Source organism: Penaeus chinensis, chromosome 24 (genome assembly GCF_019202785.1).
Source record: "Penaeus chinensis breed Huanghai No. 1 chromosome 24, ASM1920278v2, whole genome shotgun sequence".
NCBI classification, from domain to species: domain Eukaryota; kingdom Metazoa; phylum Arthropoda; class Malacostraca; order Decapoda; family Penaeidae; genus Penaeus; species Penaeus chinensis.
In genome coordinates, this window is record NC_061842.1 from 19772593 (window position 1) to 19790092 (window position 17500).

The window sequence follows — 17500 nt, forward strand, 5'->3', positions numbered from 1 at the left end:
TGAGTGAGTGAGAGAGAGAGAGAGAGAGAGAGAGAGAGAGAGAGAGAGAGAGAGAGAGTGAGTGAGTGAGTGAGTGAGTGAGTGAGTGAGTGAGAGAGAGAGAGAGAGAGAGAGAGAGAGAGAGAGAGAGAGAGAGACAGAGACAGAGACAGAGACAGAGACAGAGACAGAGACAGAGACAGAGACAGAGAAAACGCACGCGCGTTTGACAAAAAATATATCAAGAAATTTAAATCCTTTACAGATTACTCTGCGGAGCTGTTCATCAGGTCTAAAAGGGAAAATCAGAATTCTTTGCAGTCTGTCTTCTACGCCAACACATTAACGTATAGACAATTTACATCGAATGAATCAACTGAAAAACAAATATATTCCTTCCACCCAAGCTTTTCACTACCCTCCGAAAGATAAGGGATTTTAAATAAATTAAGATGTATGGCCATATGAGGACATTCTTCTTAACTTTTTTCATTATCATATGCCTATTTTTAACTTTCCTTGCATATTCAATAATTCATTCATTCGTTTATTAATTTATTATTTATTCAAAGAGTGAAGCAAAATAGGACGGAGACAAAGGAAGGGATCACAGGAAGAGAAAACGTGAAAGGAGGTGATGGAGGAGGTCAGTGATCGAGAGTGAAGAGAGGGAGAGGGGGAGAGACTTTAGAAAGGTGAGGGGAGAAAAGAAGTGGGAAAAGGAAGCAGGTAGAAGGAAATCATTAATAGGTTTAGAAAGAAGAGAGAATGCGAAATTGAAGGGGGGGGGGGGGAGGCGTAAAGTCGAGGGATAAATCAACATTAGTCCTCCGTCCTTCCTTGCTTTCACACACACACACACACACACACACACACACACACACACACACATATATATACGTTAATATACCATAATGCCGACGAAACCAACCTTTAAAGAATTGCTTCGAAAGATTTTGAAAAAGTCAGTAGACTCCACTAACGAATACGTCTTGTAATACAATCAGGCTACACGATACGGCAGACACGTCGACATCCAAGACTGTCTGTTTAGCAGCCCCTTCTCTCAATATGTATCTTTCCTTTTCCCTCCCACTCTTCCCTGAGTGAAAGATAGGTTGAGAGTTACAGAGAGGGGGAGAGGGAGGGAGACAGACACAGACAGTCAGAGAGAGAGAGAGAAAGAGAAAGAGAAAGAGAAAGAGCAAGAGCAAGAGCAAGAGCAAGAGCAAGAGCAAGAGCAAGAGCAAGAGCAAGAGCAAGAGCAAGAGCAAGAGCAAGAGCAAGAGCAAGTGCAAGAGAAAGAGAGAGAGAAAGAGAGAGAGTGAAAGATAGGTTGAGAGTTACAGAGAGGGGGAGAGGGAGGAAGACAGACACAGACAGTCAGAGAGAGAGAGAGAAAGAGAGAGAGAGAGAGAAAGAGAAAGAGAAAGAGAGAGAGAGAGAAAGAGAAAGAGAAAGAGAAAGAGAAAGAGAAAGAGAAAGAGAAAGAAAGAGAGAGAGAGAGAGAGAGAGAGAGAGAGAAAGAGAGAAAGAGAGAAAGAGAGAGAGAGAGAGAGAAGAGAGAAAGAGAGAAAGAGAGAAAGAGAGAAAGAGAGAAAGAGAGAAAGAGAGAAAGAGAGAAAGAGAGAAAGAGAGAAAGAGAGAAAGAGAGAAAGAGAGAGAGAGAGAGAGAGAGAATCGTGTAAATTTTTAAAATTATTACCTGTTAACTGTTAAGCGTTTCCTGCTAAGTATTAAAAATCAACGCCATGTGTTCTAGAAACGGAAGAGTCAGTGTTTCAAAACAATTCCAGTAAAGGAAATTACATTACAATATGAATTATTATAAGAGACATTACGGACTCGAAATGCCTCTGGTGAAAATGGGCCTAATGCAAATTTCTTCCCAAAGCGGTCCTTTTAACCCTAATGGGCCTTTGAGCCAAGGGCGAAGTTAAATTGTGAAGTGGAGTTTTTTTTATATATAAAAGTTAAGCAATGTGTGATTCTCTGTTATTTAGACAATATAAGTAAATGAGACCCAGAAAGGAGCGAGAGACAGAGACTATGTTTAAAGTGCCACTGCGGCTACGCGTAAAACTAGCCATACAAAGTACTAGGAAATAGCTCAAATTTTCATCCTAACAAAACACTTCCCTCAAATTCAACATCTTGGTGCTATACAAAGTCACACTATATGACACCACACACATCACCATATCAACCTTAATACTTAATAATATGATGCTTCTGCGAGCCTGAAATCTAACTGCGTTATTACGGGTAATTTTCGTGACTAGTTATTTCCATTGTTTACAATGAGAAAAACTATTAAAAATTTAGAATATGCGATCGAGGTGATCGTAATAAAATTAACTGAAACGATGCAAAATTGTGAAAATTTAAAACAGACGTTATTTATTTATTAATTTATTGTCTCCTGCCTTCTTTTTCGTTTGATGATATTCACTATCATATTAAATTCAAATTTTGCTTTTAAATATTTTGAATTAATCGGCTAGATGAAATATTCTCTGGCAAGTAAACGAGCAAAAGTCAATCGAGCTTAGAAACTGCAAAAAGTGCAACAATGTTAACCGTTCAGAAGTGCGAGCAAACAGCCTCTAGTGGTTGGATTTTAGATTATAGTCGTAATATGGTAGTGGTGGTGAGGAGTAGTGGTAATGGTGGTGGTGACGAGTGGTGGCAGTGGTGAGGGGTAGTGGTAGTGGTGGTGATGGTGGTGGTGGAGAGGGGTAGTGGTAGTGGTGGTGATGGTGGTGGTAGTGAGGGGTAGTGGTAGTGGTGGTGGTGATGGTGGTGGTGAGGGGTAGTGGTAGTGGTGGTGGTGGTGATGGTGGTGGTGGTGAGGGGTAGTGGTAGTGGTGGTGGTGATGGTGGTGGTAGTGGTGGTGGTGATGGTGGTGGTGGTGAGGGGTAGTGGTAGTGGTGGTGGTGGTAGTGGTGGTGGTGGTGAGGGGTAGTGGTAGTGGTGGTGGTGGTGATGGTGGTGATGGTGGTGGTGGTGAGGGGTAGGGGTAGTGGTGGTGGTGGTGATGGTGGTAGTGGTGGTGGTGATGGTGGTGGTGATGGTGGTGGTGGTGAGGGGTAGTGGTAGTGGTGGTGGTGGTGGTGAGGGGTAGTGGTAGTGGTGGTGGTGAGGGGTAGTGGTAGTGGTGGTGATGGTGGTGGTGGTGAGGGGTAGTGGTAGTGGTGGTGGTGACGAGTGGTGGCAGTGGTGAGGGGTAGTGGTAGTGGTGGTGATGGTGGTGGTGGTGAGGGGTAGTGGTAGTTGTGGGATGTGGTGGTGTTGAGGGGTAGTGGTAGTGGTCGTGGTGAGGGTGTAGTGGTAGTGGTGGTGATGGTGGTGGTGGTGGAGGGGGTAGTGGTAGTGGTGGTGGTGGACGAGTGGGTGGCAGTTGTGAGGGGTAGTGGTAGTGGGTGGTGATGGTGGTAGGTGGTGAAGGGTAGTGGGTATGTAGGTGGTTAGGTGGTGGTGGAGGGGTAGTGGTAGTGGTGTGGTGGTGAGGGGTAGTGGTAGTGGTGGGTGGTGGTGATGGTGGTGGGTAGGTGAGGGGTAGTGGTAGTGGTGTGTGGTGGTGGTGGTGAGGGGTAGTGGTAGTGTGGTGGTGACGAGTGGTGGCCGGTGGTGAGGGGTAGGTGGTAGTGGGTGTGATGGTGTGGTGGTGAGGGGTAGTGGTAGTGGTGGGGTGGTGAGGGGTAGTGGTAGTGGTGGTGATGGTGGTAGAGGGGTAGTGGTAGTGGTGGTGGAGGGTGATGTGGTGGTGAGGGGTAGTGGTAGTGGTGGTGGTGGTGGTGGTGGTAGTGATGGTGGTGTTGTTGAGAGGTAGTAGGTAGTGGTGGAGGTGATGGTGGTGAGGGGGGTAGTGTAGTGGTGGTGGTGGTGGATGGTGGTGAGGGGTAGTGGTAGTGGTGGTGTGGTGACGAGGGTGGCATTGGGTGAGGGGTAGTGGTAGTGGTGGTGATTGGTGGGTGAGGTGACGGGGGTAGTGGTAGTAGTGGTGATGGTGTGGGTGGTGAGGGGTAGTGGTAGGTGGTGGTGATGGTGGTGGTGGTGAGGGGTAGTGGTAGTGATGGTGATGGTGGTGGTGGTGAGGGGTAGTGGTAGTGGTGTGATGGTGGTGGTGGTGAGGGGTAAGTGGTAGTGGGTGGTGATGGTGGTGAGGGGTAGTGGTAGTGGTGGTGGTGGTGATGGTGGTGGTGGTGAGGGGTAGTGGTAGTGGTGGTGGTGGTGATGGTGGTGGTTGTGAGGGGTAGTGGTAATGGTGGTGGTGACGAGTGGTGGCAGTGGTGAGGGGTAGTGGTAGTAGTGGTGGTGGTGAGGAGTGATGTTGATGGTGGAGTTTGGGGGTGATGGTGGTGGTAATAATAATAATAATAATAATAATAATAATAATAATAATAATTATTATTATTATTATTATTATTATTATTATTATTATTATTATCATTATTATTATTATCATTATTATTATCATTATTATTATTATTATTATTATTATTTCATTATTATTATTATTATGAAATACAATTTTAACAATGACAATAATAACAATAACAAGGATGATATTAATAACAATAATGATGATGATTGTATTAAAAAAAGTGATAACATTAATAACATTTTACCGCAACTACAACAGGATAACACTAATTATAACATCAATAGTAAACTGTGTATAATATATACCAAAACAGTTGCATAAAGGTTATGGAAAATAAATCATATCAGATAATGTTAGCTGCAAAGGCAAAAAACTCAGAAATATAAAAAATCACGATAGAAAATGGTAATGAAAAAGTCATATCTACGTGAATACAAATATAATGTTTAAAGAGGGGTAAGTGGCAACCCTACAGAAGTAGTTTATGACTTTAAGTCCCATGTGTAATACACGGGACTTTTAGGAAAGCACTAAGTAAATCCAGCAGATTACTTATGCATGTACTCTCAGATTAGAGAAATGTAAAGCCAAGCTATATATATTTATTATAATATATATTTATTATTTTTTATATTATATTATTATAATTGCATAAATTTTAATTATATGCATTAATATTTATTATGCATAGTACATATTTCTTATTTTCGTTATTTTTAAGACCTTAGAGTGCGTCCCGTTGTGACGCTAATGTTATTCAAGGTCTCCCTGATTTGCTTTTATTAACATTAGGATCGAATGTTCGTTTAATCTTATTGTTACGAGGCAATAATCGGGTTAGATTACGTCATTGATGTCAGACAAGCCTTATTTTATAGGTAATTTTCTGATTTGATATTCACGTCCCCAACCATTTCGCAGTCACACGCATACGAAGACAGCCGATGATTATGTTATTTGCAGGTCTTTCCTTTTACAATAACAGCAAGTGAGGCAGAGGTATTGTTTGCCACATTGTAATTTGGGCTTTCAATCTGTTCCCAACGAATGTAAATACAAGAGTTTGATCATTATTCTTTCTGGTCTCAGTTTAGTTAAATTGTTATGTGCATGTTTGTAGACGAGTGTAGTTGATGATGTACAATTATAGTATTAATGATAAGATAAAAATTGCAAAGTTATGATGCTGATGATAATGATGATGATCCTTTACGATGATAATACATGATAATGCTAAGACTATTGATGTTGGCTACACTTATAACATTGATGTTTTGTAAAAGATGGTTTCAGGCGAACCACTACCATTACACATTGCATGTTATATTTGTCTTTACGACAGCATTACAACACACTCGTACCACAAGCTTTGAAAGTGCTTTTAAAAATGCCTAATGAAGATATAGTAGTAATTATTCATTTTAATCATTTTTACACATATTTACCGCCCCTTTAAATCTAAAACCTCTCCTAAAACATACGCGTACAAGCCAAAATATTTTCGAAGAACTGGCTCGAATTAGGAATTCATTTAACCATGAAATGTTATATAAATTGCATTATCGTGTTCAATGAGTCTTCACGGATTTTCAATCGTGTCATTAAGGTTTGCATGAGCGATGAAAATTGAGAATGACACCATCTGATTTCGGTTTCAAAACAGCTATGGATTTTAATATTCAACCACCTTACACATATGTAGATATATATAGGTAGATATCGATATATATATATATATATATATATATATATATATATGTAGGTAGGGAGATATAGATATATGAATAGTTAAATTGATAGGAATTTGGGTATATACACATACATACTTACGATATATATATATATATATATATATATATATATATATGTAGGTAGGGAGATATAGATATATGAATAGTTAAATTGATAGGAATTTGGGTATATACACATACATACTTACGATGAGAGAGAGAGAGGAAAAGAGGGTGAGGGACAGTGACAGACACAGTAAAAGATAAAGGCACACAGACACATAAAGAAAGAAACGGACGGATAATTCAAGAGAGACAGAGATGCATACCTGTGTACACGCACACGCACACACACACTTATATGTATCAGCGCGCGCCTTTCAGCGTATGTCTTCGCTGAATCATAATAATAAACCTTATCATTTAAAACGAATATCACTCGCAGGACGACCGCGCTAATCATGATTCATCAGGATCATTAGGTTATAAATCACATGAAGCGACGATGAAAAGGGATATTCAGGATCCATCTTACTTCGCCCACAGCCTGGTCATCCTCTGAAACCAGGCGCTGTAACCATGGCAACGCGCTTGGTTGAGACCCTCTGCCTTTGCGTTATGAAGACAGACTGCAGGTAATAGATCTAATTTCGCAACATCTGCCAGCCATAAAGTACAACTGGTGAAAGAGATGATGAAATGCCATTAAAGGCCGTGCAAGTTTAGAGTAGTTATATTTAAAAGTATAAGATTGATAATATACTTACTTATATGTGTGTGTGCGTACATGTAAATATTATATATGTGTGTGTGTGTGAAATACACACACGCAGACACACACACACACATATACATAGATAGATTGTGTGTGTGAATATATATACATATATATGTATATGTATATAATATTATATATATGCAATATAATATTATATACATATATATGTATATGTATATAATATTATATATATGCAATATAAAATATTATATTGCATATATGTGTGTGTTTTTGTGTGTGAGTGTGAGAGATAGTGTATTTGTGTGTATGCATGTCTATGCATATATGAGCATTTAGTTACTGATATACCCGCTCATGTAATATTTCCACACACTTTTCAACATTTCTCGTACAGTTGGAGTTTCAACGTTAATATCAGAGCATGAGGAAATGGTCTCGGGCACCATTACCCTATCTACCGTTAGCAAAGCATTTGTGAACTTGCAACTGATTATATGTAAAGTAATATGATTTTCAGAATTCGACTTTGCAGGTTGAAAAGAGATGGAGCTTGGGAAGTTAAATGTGGAATTCTGAAGGTCTGACTGTGAGTATGTGCGTGTGTGTGTGTGTGTGTGTGTGTGTGTGTGTGTGTGTGTGTGTGTGTGTGTGTGTGTGTGTGTGTGTGTGTGTGTGTGTGTGTGTGTGTGTGCGTGCGTGCGTGCGTGTGTGTGGAGGGGCGGGGGGGGGGGGGTGAGTTAGTGTGTGTGCAACAGTTTTTTACGTATACATTCTGAGAGCAAACAATGGTAGGAAAGTTTTATTCTGCCTAGTGATAACACAACATGAGCTAGTTGTATTATCTTGCTTTTATAATAAAGTTATTTGAGTAACATTTATGTCATGTAACTTTGTGTCATGTTATGTTTAAAAAAATACTCAGAGTCATTATCTATATCTATTAGTCTGCCTGCATGTCTGTTTCTCCTTCTGTCTCTATCTCTGTATCTATCTGTCTATCTGTCTCCCTATTAATCTATCTTCTCCCTCTCTCCGCACCGGGAGGCGCATTACGTGTCCGAACACCGCAGAACTACGGCTTCGGCTTCATCTCTTGTCTGAATTAAACCCAAGAAAATAACCGGGCAATTACGGAAGATATGAATGGAAAATTCGATTTTATTGATAGTGATCGGGAGTTAAAGGACTGCTGAAAGGATGTTTTGATCGTTTTTTATTTTTTTATTTATTTATTTTTTCTTACATGTGCTTTATTTTTTTTTGTTTTGTAATGTGAAACATAATAAAATCTGTAAGAGAGAGAGGCAGAGAGAGCGGAACTACCGAGGACTGAAAATAGAAAACTGGACTTAATTATATAAATGTATGAATTCTATTTAATTTCTCTGATTCTACACATAGACACTCGAGTTCAAAAATTATTTTACAGTTCGTGGAATGGATGAATAATGTAAAATATACCGGAAGGTCTATGAATTATATCATAATGCTAAATACTTTAAACACTACTACCTACTATATATTATATTCAGATCTCATGTATATGTTGTGGGTTTTTCTATATAGTTTTGCTGCTAGGTATATACATGATTTTTAGTTTTAAAAATCTGCAAATAGAAAACGGATATATGCACTCGTAAAAATGGGCAAAGGTCGAAAAACAGTGTATGTGTGTGTGTCCGTGTGCGTGTGCGTGTGTGTGAGTGAATGACTGATTATTACCCTCGTCAGTGTCATCATGAATCGTCCCCGCATTATCATCAGGTTACAAATTTATTATTATTATCATTCTGTTTTTCCCTTTTAGCAAATTACTATACTATGATAGTAGGATAACGTTTGGAAATATAAAGCTAATCCATTAAAATATACGTGTCTATCATTAATTCTAATCCATCACCTCTAAAAAGAAAAAAAAAAACATCCATAAAGATGACAATAATAAATATAATGTGAGAGAAAAGAAAGAAAAAAACACAGTAATGGACTCCTGTCTGTAAATGACATGCCTATGAAGAAAAAAAAATAGTTTTATTTCAGCTTTGCCTTTAAAAAAGGAAAGAAAAGTTTACTCGTTATATAGCCCAACAACGCAGTGAACTTCCAACTTGTGTCTACAGCTTTGTAGGAAATGCTTAATAAATCGGATGTGAAAAGGAAGTAGTGAGCATAAAAGCATAATCATTAACTCAGAAAATATATATTTTTTTTTAGTTGATATATATGCATAATTGTTTGAGTATACATGTGTGTGCCTCCGTATCAATGTGCGTGTGCGTTCATGTTTAATTATGCATGTATGTTGCCGTCCGCAACTTCATGATAGGTTTCACGAAATTACAATATTATAAAGTATATAACATAGAAGATAAACACATCAACGTGAAGTTCATGGATGACTACTTGATAATAATCTTTGTGCCGCCTGTAAACTAGTTAGATTCTCAAGGCTGTTCAAACAACTATTTCTCAGATTAGACTTCCATATGTCTATGCCTCTGTTTGTTGATTCTAAACACAAACACACAGTGACAGGCGCGTCTCCTTGATACGACATCGTGGATTCTGCTGACGCCACACAGCCATAACTCCGTATCATCACCATGTCTTTTCCAACATCAGTTTATTACCCACATGCACACTTTTAGCACTGGCCCTCTTTAATGACAGACGTCTCCGAAACTATGTCGTAATTTCGGTTGAGAAATGATGATGTTAATTATCATATGACTGCGCACACGTATGCATTTATGTAAATAAATAAAGAGGTAAATAAATTAATCAGCACACACACACACACACACACATATATATATATATATATATATATATATATATATATATATACATATATATATATATATATATATCATATATATGTATGTGTGTATTTGTGTATGTATATATATATATGAATATCGTCATCATCATCATCATTTGGGGGCTAACACCGGCAGGGGCGCATAGCCGCATCCACCCTTTGTTTCCACCTACGAGGGCCCCTCATGGCGAGCCGCCAGGCAGGGGACCGGCCCATCTTTAGTTCCTCACGACAAGTTTGATCGATCTGCCCAAGCCACGACCGTCTCGGTCGTCCCACAGGCCTCCTCCACCCAGGATTGTCATGGACAGAGACAACCTGATGGGCAGGATCATCCTGCGGGAATCGAGCCAAGTGGTCGTATAGCCTGAGTTGGGGAATCTGTTACAAAAGGCATCAAGATGAGATTCCAGAGCACAAGATAGCGTCAAAGTTTCACTACCATATAGTAAAACTGTCAGTATCAGGGCTTTGAAAACACAGGTACCGGCATCTCCAAATACTCTTGTTGAGAGATTTCATGACCCCTGCTGCCAGGCCAATCCGTCTACTGACTTTCTGGTCTGACAGCCAAGAGTCATGAGGTATATAAAGCTCTCTGTGACTTCGATGTTTTCACCGCAAGCACGTACCGACTGCACAGGGTCTCCTAGTAGGCCCCCAAAATCCTGGATCTTGGTCTTGGTCCAGGAGACCTCTAGCCCCAGGGGCTTCACTTAATTGCTAAATGCTTCAAGAGCCGCCACTAGGGTTTCCAGAGATTCAGATAGAATGGCAACATCATCAACAAAGTCAAGGTCTGTAACCTTGATATTGCCCAGAGTTGCTCCACAGTGACTTAGGACAGTAGCTCTACCCAGTATCCGTCCATGCAAATGTTGAAAAGTGTTGGTGCAAGAACACAGCCTTGCCTCACACCTGAACTAACAGGGAAGAAGCTCAACAGGCCCCCACCACACTTTACAGCACTTTCAATGCCTGTATACAGGTTTGCTATTAGTCCAATAATCCTTGTTGGAATTCCTCTTAGCCTCAGGATCTCCCAGAGTGATTTGCGATGCACCGTGTCAAACGCCTTCTTGAGGTCGATGTAGGCTGCGAGCAGCCCACGTCCGAACTCACGACGGTGCTCTACAATGACTCGAAGCGCTAGGATGTGGTCTATTGTGGACTAACCAGGAGTGAATCCAGAGTGCTCCGGCCTTTGGTGCCTTAACAGGTGGTCCCTGATACATCTCAGTAGGATATGCGCTAGTACCTTGCCTGGTACACCGAGTAATGTAATGCCTCGGTGATTGCTGCAGTCCCAGCGATCCCCTTTCCCTTTCCAGAGAGGGATGACCACACCCCTCAGCAGGTCAGGGCAGGACCGCATGCAAGCCCCTTGACATAGGTTCTCCACCAGCCTTTAACAGTTCAGCTGGGATGCCACAAACACCTGCTGCTTTACCACTCTTCAGCTTGGAGATCGCCCCCCTGACTTCAGTCAGGGAGGATGGATCCTCGCTGATGGGTGGGTCTGGCAGAGGAATCTCAACATTACCCGCATCCATGTTAACTGTTGGTGGATCAACCTGATACAACTGCTCAAAATACTCAGCCCAACGCACACGCACCCCATCAGGATCTGAGATTATCTGGCCACTGAGCAGACTGCAGTCGTCTGTGAGGAGGGCTTGGAGTTCAGCTTTCTCAGGGCTTGGTAGGCAGGATGAAGGTCATTTACTAAGAAATGGCTTTCGACCTCCTCTGCAAGATTACTGATAAACTATTCCTTATCCCTTCTCAACAGTGACCTAGTCCTGAGCACCAGAGAACTGTGAAAGTTGCGATCCCCTGACAATCGAGACAAGCATCTGTGGCTTCCAGTGTCTCCTGCGAGATGGAATTCTGTCTTGCTCTTGGGGGTTCACTAATAGATTCCTGAGCTGCATCAAGCATTTCACGCTTGAAAGTATCACACATAAGAACAGGGTCTGTCAGGCCCTCGAGTGCTGTGAGACGACCAGAGATAGCCTCGGCAAACCCCGGGCACACTCGTCCTCCCTCAATCTGTCCAAATGAAACACCCTAGGGTGTTCATTTGGGCGACGGGGGGTTCTAAAGTGGACCCGGAGAGTAGCCACAACTAATCTATGATCAATTCCACAGAACTCAGGGCTTCGATACACCCTGCAGTTCTGGAAGATCCTCCACTGAATGCTAACAAGGATGTGGTTGATCTCCTTGGCTACACTACCTAAATCGCTGTACCAAGTCAAACAATGTGGGTCTGAACGCTGATACCATGAACCAGATATCGTCAATTTCTGGGACCTAACAAAGTCACGGAAAAGGTGGGCTATTCTCGCTGCCAGCATCAGCTCCTGAGCCATTTTCGTAGCCAGCTCGAATCGCGTTCTGCTGGGGGAGGGACTTTAGCCCTCCCCCCCCCCCCCCAAAAAACTATATGATTCGTTTCCCTTGGTTTCCGGGGGGGGGGGGGGGGGGGGGGGGGGGGGCAGTTAAATTTAAAGTAAAAAAGCCCAGATCTTTAATATTTTTGTATGCATTTTCTCACAAAAAACAAAAAAGATGCATAAAATTTTAAAAAATTTTGGCTTTTTGCATTGTCACGGTTTTTTCAATTTGTCCTTTATGTAAACAGAGGTTGAGAGCAAAATACAAAAACACAAAAACTGCAAAAAAAAATTCTGGGTTTTTTAAAATCTTTCACCCATTCTTTTTTTGCAAAGCAAAGGATTCACTGCTGCCCTTTTCGCCCATTCTCTTGACTTTATTGCTATCCTTCCCTAACCCCCAAAATTAATTTTGGTTTTCTGAAAAAAAACTTTTTAGATTGCTTTTTGTTTTGGGGGTTGTTTGTTTGTTTGTTGTTGTGTGTGTGTGTGTTTTGTGGTGTGTGTGTGTGTGTTGTGTTTTGGGGGGGGGGGTTGTGTGTGTGGGGTTATAAAACGCTGTCCATTTGTTTTTTTCATTTGTAAAAGAATTTCCTTTCCCGTCCCATTTTGCGATCCATCATATTAAATTTAAAAATGCTTTATTAGCCTAGTAAAATATAAGCTTCTTGGTTCACCACCAAAATCAAACCCAAATGGTTAGGGGCCTTGGGGTTTTATCAGCCCCTTTTCGTGTAATCTCTTTGCACAAAAAAAACATACAAACAGACAAAAAATTAAATTTAAACAGTAACATAAACTTTTTTCCCCCTTTTGTTAAAATAAAAGCAATTAGGTTTTAATTCGAACTTGTGATATGCGAATCATTAAAGTTAATAACCAGATGAGTTTGGGGAACATTTATTATTTTAACATTGATATATTCTTGTTGCTGAATTTATATGTTATCACTTATTATTTATATTTTTAACTGTCATTTTATTTTCTTCATCATTGCCATATTGTTTTTCATTTTTTTTTTCTATTGTTTTTTGAAGTTTTTTTTTTGTTTTGTATTTGTTTTTTTTTTTTTTTGTTTTTGCTCTTTGATCAATTTTTTTTCAATTTCCATCCAACTTGACCCCTTTTTCCAAAAATTTTTTTTTTTTGTGTGTAAAAATTTTTATGTATGTCCATTTACGTTTTTTTATCTAACGTTACTTATTTTTAAGTATTTTTTTGTATGTTTTCTCTTTTGGCCCCAGCCAACCAAAAGCTCTGCACATTTCCCTCCAATATTTCATGTCCTAACTTGGTTTTAGCCGCAAAGTTGAGGAACTTTAACCATTTGTTTCGGTTCGCCTGGTGGTTACGGATTTTCCACAGCCCTTGATACCCCCAAAACATCGATAACATCCTAATGGATATTTTATTTTTTTGCGGGGGGGGGGGGGGGGGTTTTGTGGCATTTTTTTTAAAAAAGGTTGATTGGGTTTTTTATTTTTAATTTATTATTCTTTAAAAAGTAAAATATATGATGTGTTTATCAAATTTTAAATAATTTAAATTTAAAAATTTTTAAATTTAAACAAAAACCCCAAAAAACCCCCACAACAACATTTATATTAAATATATATTATATAATTATATTATATAATGTGTTGTTTGTGGGGTTTGGGTGTGTGTGTGTGTGTGGGTGTTGTTGTGTGTGTATGTTTGTGTGTGTGTATACATACGTACATAAAACATACAAATAACACCGCAAAAATCACCCTTCTCAGTCACACACACACCAACCCCACCACAACAAACAACACACAACCAAAACATTAATTATATTATTTTTTGTTGTTGTTGTATGTGGTGTGTGTGTTGTTTTGTCGGGTGTGTGGAAAAAAAAAAGATGAAGGAGAAGATGGAAGATTGGAAAGAAGTAGAAAATTTTTTGGGTTGTGTGTAGTATCTATTTATTATTTAAAAATTTTATGCACACACCCATATATATTAATAATATAAATATAATATATAGATATATATATAAATATATATTTAATATATATATATATTAATTTTTATATATATTATATGGGTAGTGTGCATATTCTATAAAAAATGATACTAAAAACACACAAAACAACACCAACACACACACACACACATACATACATACATACATTCATACATACTTATATATCATATATATGTATGTGTGTGTATTTGTGTATATATATATGAATATCATCATCATCATCATCATTTGGGGGCTAACACCGGCAGGGGCACATAGCCGCATCCACCCTTTGTTTCCACCTACGAGGGTCCCTCATGGCGAGCCGCCAGGCAGGGTCCCGGCCTATCTCTAGTTCCTCACGACAAGTTTGATCGATCTGCCCAAGCCACGACCGTCTCGGTCGTCCCACAGGCCTCCTCCACCCAGGATTGTCATGGACAGAGACAACCTGATGGGCAGGATCATCCTGCGGGAATCGAGCCAAGTGGTCGTATAGCCTGAGTTGGTGGATCTGTTACAAAAGGCATCAAGACGAGATTCCAGAGCACAAGATAGCGTCCAAGTTTCACTACCATATAGTAAAACTGTCAGTATCAGGGCTTTGAAAACACATAGCTTGGTCCTTCTGCACAGGTACCGGCATCTCCAAATACTCTTGTTGAGAGTTTTCATGACCCCTGCTGCCAGGCCAATCCGTCTACTGACTTTCTGGTCTGACAGCCCAGAGTCATGAGGTATATAAAGCTCTCTGTGACTTCGAGGTTTTCACTGCAAGCACGTACCGACTGCACAGGGTCTCCTAGTAGGCCCCCAAAATCCTGGATCTTGGTCTTGGTCCAGGAGACCTCTAGCCCCAGGGGCTTCGCTTAATTGTTGAATGCATCAAGAGCCGCCACTAGGGTTTCCAGAGATTCAGATGGAATGGCAACATCATCAACAAAGTCAAGGTCTGTAACCTTGATATTGCCCAGAGTTGCTCCACAGTGACTTTGGACAGTAGCTCTACCCAGTATCCGTCCATGCAAATGTTGAAAAGTGTTGGTGCAAGAACACAGCCTTGCCTCACGCCTGAATTAACAGGGAAGAAGCTCAACAGGCCCCCACCACACTTTACAGCACTTTCAGTGCCTGTATACAGGTTTGCTATTAGTCCAATAATCCTTGTTGGAATTCCTCTTAGCCTCAGGATCTCCCAGAGTGATTTGCGATGCACCGTGTCAAACGCCTTCTTGAGGTCGATGTAGGCTGCGACCAGCCCACGTCTGAACTCACGACGGTGCTCTACAATGACTCGAAGCGCTAGGATGCGGTCTATTGTGGACTAACCAGGAGTGAATCCAGAGTGCTCCGGCCTTTGGTGCCTTAACAGGTGGTCCCTGATACATTTCAGTAGGATATGTGCGAGTACCTTGCCTGGTACACCGAGTAGTGTAATGCCTCGGTGATTGCTGCAGTCCCAGCGATCCCCTTTCCCCTTCCAGAGAGGGATGACCACACCCCTCAGCAGGTCAGGGCAGGACCGCATGCAAGCCCCTTGCCATAGGTTCTCCACCAGCCTTTAACAGTTCAGCTGGGATGCCACAAATACCTGCTGCTTTACCACTCTTCAGCTTGGAGATCGCCCCCCTGACTTCAGTCAGGGAGGATGGAGTCTCGCTGATGGGTGGGTCTGGCAGAGGAATCTCAACATTACCAGCATCCATGTTAACTGTTGGTGGATCAACCTGATACAACTGCTCAAAATACTCAGCCCAACGCACACGCACCCCATCAGGATCTGAGATTATCTGGCCACTGAGCGGACTGCAGTCGTCTGTGAGGAGGGCTTGGAGTTCAGCTTTCTCAGGGCTTGGTAGGCAGGACAAAGGTCATTTACTAAGAAATGGTTTTCGACCTCCTCTGCAAGATTATTGATAAACTATTCCTTATCCCTTCTCAACAGTGACCCAGTCCTGCGCACCAGAGAACTGTGAAAGTTGCGATCCCCTGACAATCGAGACAAGCATCTGTGGCTTCCAGTGTCTCCTGCGAGATGGAATTCTGTCTTGCTCTTGGGGGTTTACTAATAGATTCCTGAGCTGCATCAAGCGTTTCACGCTTGGAGGTATCACACATAAGAACAGGGTCTGTCAGGCCCTCGAGTGCTGTGAGACGACCAGAGATAGCCTCGGCAAACCCCCGGGCACACTCGTCCTCCCTCAATCTGTCCAAATGAAACACCCTAGGGTGTTCATTTAGGCGACGGGGGGTTCTAAAGTGGACCCGGAGAGTAGCCACAACTAATCTATGATCAATTCCACAGAACTCAGGGCTTCGATACACCCTGCAGTTCTGGAAGATCCTCCACTGAATGCTAACGAGGATGTGGTTGATCTCCTTGGCCACACTAGCTGTATCGTTGTACCAAGCCCAACGATGTTGGTCTGAACGCTGATACTACGAACTAGATATCGTCAATTTCTGGGACCTAGCAAAGTCACGGAAAAGGTGGCTATTCTCGCTGCCAGCATCAGCTCCTGAGCCATCTCGTAGCCAGCTCGATCGCCGTTCTTGCTGGGTGGGAGGGACTTTAGCCCTCCCCCCCCCAGCACCAACAACTATATGATTCGTTGCCATTGGTTATCTCGGGGGGGGGGGGGGGGGGGGGCAGTTAAAGTTAAAGTAAAAAGCCCAGATACTTTAATATTTTATGTATGCATTTTCATCACAAGAAACAAAGAAGATGCATAAAAGTCATATAAAATATGGCTATTTGCATTGTCACGAGTGTTTTCAACTTGCTCCTTTATGTAATACAGAGGTTGAGAGCAAAATACAAAAACACAAAAACTGCAACAAAAAATCTAGGTTTAAAATCTTTCATCCCATTCTGTTTGCAAAGACAAAGGATATCACTGCTGCCACTTTTCCTGCCCATTCTCTTGCACGTTATTGCTATCCTTACCGTATTGTTTATCAGGCAACTTTCCTTAACGATTGCGAGATTTCTCCCGGCTTCTTCAGTGAACGAAAAACTTGTTATGTATTGCTCTTGTATGTGTGTGTGTGTGTGTGTGTGTGTGTGTGTGTGTGTGTGTGTGTGTGTGTGTGTGTGTGTGTGTGTGTGTGTGTGTGTGTGTGTGTTTATAAACGCGTGTCCATTTGTTTTTTTCATTTGTAAAAGAATTTCCTTACCGTCCCATTTTGCGATCCATCATATTGAATATAAATGCTTTATTAGCCTAGTAGACATATAAGCTTCTCTGGTTCACCACCAAAATCTAACCAACTGGTATATGGCCTTGCGATTTTCATCAGACCCTTTTCGTGTAATCTCTTTGACACACAAAACATATCAAACAGACAATAAATTAATTAACAGTAACATAAACATTTCCTCCTTAGTTAATATAAAAGACAATTAGGATTAATTCGAACTTGTGATATGCGAATCATTCAAGTTAATAACCATGAT